We start from the raw sequence: 6,000 nt of genomic DNA on the forward strand, positions 1-6,000 counted from the left end.
ATCCAACTAAGAACTATGAGGTTGCAGGTTCAGTCCCTAGCCTCGCTCAGTGGTTTAGGGATCTGGCATTGCCCTGAGCTGTGGTGTAGGTTGCAGATGTAGCTCAGATCCCGCATTACCATGGCTCTGTTGTAGGCCAGCGGCTACAGCTCTGATTGGACCCCTAGCCTGGGAACCTCCATATGTCGTGGGCGCGGCCCTAAAAAGACAAAAAGCCAATAAATAAATACAATTAATTCCAGTTTCACACTCATCAAATTCTAATGGGGAGAAAGTGGGTCTCCTGCAATGCAATTTACATTTTTTCTTCCTTCCCAGACGCTCCTACAGATAAGAGCATATGTTCAACAAATAGAGTGTTTTCTGGTGCTGGGCACTGTTTTAGGCCATATTACCAAATATTGTGGTAGATAAGATAGGCAGGAGTTACCTGGTGGCACAGCGGGTTAAGGATCTGGTGTTGTCACGGTTGTGGTGCCGGTTCAGTCCCTGGCTGAGGAACTTCTGCATGCCACAGGCATGTGTGCACGCATGCACACACACACACAGGCAATGTTCATGCTTTGGAGCTCCTGAAATATTGGAAGAACATAATAAATGAATAAATAGAAAATACAGTAGAAAAAAAAGGGACAGAATGAAAGGAATTGGAGTTATTTTTATAAGTGGTAAAGAAATTTTTTCTGATAATGTGCTTTGAGAATATGAAACAAGAAACAAGCTATGCTGTCATCTAGGTGATGAACAAAGGAGATAACACATGACAAAGTCTGGTGCACGTGTATTGTCTTAGGGTGGGGGGTGTGATTAAGTGGTAGAAGAGAATTATTGGAAGTACAATTGGGTAAATACTTTTTTGGATTAATAGTCACACACAGGAATTATTTTAATCACTTATTGATGTCATAGCAGAGTGTTTGTACTTACCAGAGTGTAACTTCAAGACCTGAAACATAAATTCTCTGAATTAAAAGGAAAAAATGGTATTGCAGACAATTGGTATCAATCAGGGCAGTGACCATATTGTATAAAGTATTTGGGTTACATCAGAGTTTAAATAAGATGGGAGACATTAAATGGTGGGAGTATAAGTGGAAGAAATGTGTAAAATCCACAGAAATAAAAGGGAGTAAAGCACGTATGATATTGATGAGATGGCGACGAGCCAAATATATTTCATACGTGAAAAATATCATTTTTAACACTCCATTGATCGACATAGAAAAATATTGTCAGTAGTATTGTAAAACAAAAGGTGTATAGTAGAAAAACAGAATGCAATTTTTATTGGAATTCTTACATATCAAATCATATCCATAAATATGCAATCACTTCAATTAGGGAGCTGATTTTTTTGTTGTTTTAAAGCTAAAGGACAAACAGTTTTAGAAGACTAAATCTGAAGAATATTCAAGTTCATAAAAATAGTTCATGTTCCAGTCAAAATGTTCACTTAATGGAAAAAAAACATTATACTTTTCTGTTCACACTATTTTTCACTGTTTAACATTTTAAACACACGTGAAAATTCCAACTGGTTGCTTAAAATGACAGAATTGAAGTCACTCAAGTTAGGTTTCTTTGCTTGGTTACTCACTGTGCCAGCAGTGTTTGATTTTAATCTCCTGTTTAAGAAAAGGCAATACCACAGGGATAAGTGACATGAGCTCCGACTAAGGCAAGCTCACAGAGCTCAGAACATTAGGAACTCGTTGAAACAACACTTGTAGTTGAGTCCCTGTTTGTTGAAAGCTGCCTGTATAATGGGGATTTTCCCAATTAACTGCCAATGTTTGTAAGAGGATAAGAAAAAAAAGTGTGTTAATTTAAAGCTTTTCATCTATCATCCTAAATTTGAGCAATGACCCCAGAATTTAGACCAGCCACTAGAAGATTTCTTCAGATAGGAATATTTTATCCCAGATATTTAGAATTGCCCAGCTTACATAATGGACAGCTTGCATAATAGACTTTTAGCTGGTTTTGTTATTGTTAAAATCTCCAGAAAATATATCCTCTTTGTGCTAGCACTTGGAGCAGACAGAATGCCCCCGAAGCCAGGGCTAAAGTTCAGCATTTGGTTTTATTAGTTATTCATGGCAGTCCTAGTCCTCGTGCTTGACCATGGAAGCTACTGTACTTCCCCATCCATCACCCTTGAGACCAAAAATACTTTACATTTGTAAAGTGTGCATTTAGGGGAACAATGCCTCTATCTTTGACAACTGTTTAAAAATCAGCTGACAAAAATAGATACATATGCACACATATACATGAATATATATTGAAGATATATGAATATATATGTGTATGTGGATTATGAATATATATATATGAATATATACATATATATCTGTTAAAACATAATAGAGTCAACTTGGCTTAAATAGTTTGTCTGAAAATCTTTGAGTAGAAATGTGAAGAAGAAATAACCCATTCTTTCTTTCAGTTTGTGTTTTTGCTGATTGATATTTCACAGACACTACCCCTCAGCAGCTTTATAGTGAATGTTCTATATTAGGTTCTTCCTTACTCTCTTACCTTTCTCTTGAGTGTAGGCAGATAAGGGAAGGATGGAGTGACAGCCTTATTGGAAGGTGACCCTCCATAGACTCCATGTGCCTCCCTAACTCCATTCCTCTCCTGCCAAGTTCTTCTTTGTTCTCACAAACAGAATTGATGTCATTAACAGACTAGCAGTTAACCAGACGGCAAATAGGATTTCCTTTTCTTGAGTAGATATCTTTGATTAAACTAGTATTATTAGACAGAATGTCCCTAGAATTTTTGGATCCTTACTCTGCAAGTTGGGTTGATAAAGGTCAGTCTTTCTATTTTACTGGTGATGTCCTCATTTTTACATTTTACAATCATGTACTTTTCATTGAAGCTGATGAAATGTTTAGCATCACAAAAGCATTGAAAAATATATGTACATGATATGCTGGATATTTCATTTTGGAAAATGACTATATGTGACTAGCTAAAGATACATAGATATTACAGAGGAGATTTATTTGGAAATTCAATGAATAAAATGAAATAGAAAAATTAAAATAATATATATATAATTAAATATAAAATTAAATATAAAAAATGGTATTACAGAGCAGTGAAATTCAGGTGTGAGGCCGACTACTCACTGAAAGACAGTTAAATGAAATGTAATAGTGAGGTATGTAATATAATAGTAAATAAAGAATAAAAGAAACAACTGGGTCAGTGAAATCAGTAAAGAAATTTTCATCTGGGAAAATTTTCCCAGAAAACATTTTTTTCATCCCCAGCAGGTAGTCATGTTCATTTTCTCATTAGATGAGTTTTAAATTCAGAACAATATATAAGCTAGTTATTCTTGATATCAAGAGATGTGGTTCAAGAGGAATTTGCCAGCAGCTTTACTGACAAATGTATTTTCTCCAGCAGATCATATCAAGGAAGAACAGCAGGGGTCATACAACTTCTTTTTGAGCATTTCTTTTTCTTTCTTTTTTTTTTAACCAGCTTTGTTGAAATACAATGGCATATAACATTTTGTAGGTTTACGGTATATAATGCAATGCTTTGATAAATGTATATTTTGTGAAATAATTACCACAATAAAGTTTTTTAATATATCCATCCATCACCTCATATAATTACTACTTTTTGTGTTAAGAACATTTAAGATTCATTCTCTTAGCAATTTCAAGTATGTTCTGTAATGTTAACTATAGTAACCCTGCTGTACGTCAGATCCCCAGGACTTACTCATCTTATAACTGGAAGTTTGTCCCTTTGACCACATATTCCCATTTTCTCTATCCCTCAGCCCTCTGGCACTACTAAACTACAATTTTTTTTTTTTAAATTCGTAACATTTTCCCCCTTTTTTGGCTTTTATGGCATGTGGGAGTTCCTGGGCCAGGGATCAAACCTGCACCACAGCAGTAACCCTAGCTGCTGTGATGACAATGCTGGTTCCTTCACCTGCTGAACCACAAGAGAACTCCGCAATTACTATTTATTCTGTTTCTATGAGTTCAGCTAATTTAGAGATTATGTATAAGTGAGATCATCAGTTATTTGTCTTTTTTGTTGTGACTTATTTTGTTTAGCGTAATGCCCTCAAGGCCCATTCCTATTGTTGCAAATGGCAAGATTTTCCTTATTTTTCATGGCTGAGTAATATTCACAAATATATTCATATATATATATATATCACATTTTCATTCATCCAGAAATGGACATTTAGGTTATTTACATATCTGGGCTATTGTGAATGGTGTTGCAGTAAATGAGAGAGCAGTATCTCTTCAAGTAGTGATTTAATTTTTTAGGATATATGCCCAGAAGTGAGATTGTTGGATCAAATGGTAATTCTATTTTTAATTTTTTGAGGAAATTCCATACTGTTCTCCATAGCGACTGTACCAATTTACATTCCACCAACAGTGTAGGAGAGTTCCCTTTTCTCTACATCCTTGCCAATATTGTTATTGTTATTCCCAACACCTTTTTAAAAATAACAGGCATTCTAACAGGTATGAGGTGATATGTGATTATGGTTTTGATTTGCATTTTCCTGATGATAAGTGATGTTGAGCATCTTTTCATGTACCTGTCAGTTCTCTATATGTCTTCTTTGGAAAAATGTCTATTTAGGTATTCTGTGCACTTCTTTATTTGGATTATTTGGGGTTTCTTTTACTATTGAGATAAATAAGTTACTTACATATTTTGAATATTAACCCTTTATCCAATATATGGTTTGCATATATTTTCTTCCACTCTGTAGGTTGCCTTTTTATTGTGTTGTGCTTTTTAGTTAGATATAGTCCCACTTGTTTGTTTTTCCTTTAGTTGCTTGTCCTTTTGGCATCACATCCAAAAATCCATCGCCGGAATTCCCATCGTGGATTAGTAGTAACAAACCCAACTAGTATCCATGAGGATGCAGGTTTGATCCCTGGCCTATCTCAGTGGGTTATGATCTGGCATTGCTGTGAGCTGTGGTGTAGGTCTCAGACACAGCTTGGATCTGGGGGGACTTTGGCATAGGCCAGCAGCTACAGCTCCGATTTGACCCCTAGACTGGGAACTTCCATATGCCACCAGTGCAGCCCTAAAAGACAGGAAAAAAAAAGTTTTGCCAAGACCAACATCAATGATGCTTTTCCCTTTGTTGTCTTCTAGGAATTTTATGGTTTCAGGTTTTATATTCAAGTCTTAATTCCATTTCAAGTTAATTCTTATGAATTGTTTAAGATTGGGGTCTGGGGTTCCCGTTGTGGCTCAGTGGTTAATGAATCCAACTAGGAACCATGAGGTTGCAGGCTCAATCCCTGGCCTCACTGAGTGGGTTAAGGATCCAGTGTTGCATGAGCTGTGGTATAGGTTGCAGATGTGGCTCAGATGCTGCATTGCTGTGGCTCTGGTATAGGCTGGTGGCTACAGCTCTGATTGGAACCCTAGTCTGGGAACCTCCATATGCTATTGGTGCAGCCCTAGAAAAAAAGATTGGGGTCCAATTTCATTCCTCCACATGAGAATATCCAATTTTCCCAACACCATTTATTGAAGAGATTATCCTTTTCCCATTTGGGGGCCCATTTTTGGCTCCCTTGTAAAATATTAGTTGACCATACAATCATGGATTTACTTCTGGGCTCACAAGCCTGGTTTATGGGTCTATGTGTCTGTGTTTTTGCTGGTACCATGCTGTTTTGATTACCATAGTTTAGTAATATATTTTGAAATCAGGAAGTGTGACAGCTTCACTATGTTCTTTCTCAAGATAACCTTGCCTATTGGGTTTTTTTTTTATGGTCTCATACAAATTTTAGAATTGTTGTTCTATTTCCTTATAATGTAAGGATTCAATATTTTTTAAATTTTAATTTTTAAAGTATAGTGGATTTACAATGTGCCAATTTCTGCTGTACAGCAAAATAACTCAGTCATATATATATATATATATATATATATATATATATATATATATATGACAGCAAAGTAACA

The sequence above is a fragment of the Phacochoerus africanus genome, chromosome X (genome assembly GCF_016906955.1).
Source record: "Phacochoerus africanus isolate WHEZ1 chromosome X, ROS_Pafr_v1, whole genome shotgun sequence".
Lineage (NCBI taxonomy): Eukaryota > Metazoa > Chordata > Mammalia > Artiodactyla > Suidae > Phacochoerus > Phacochoerus africanus.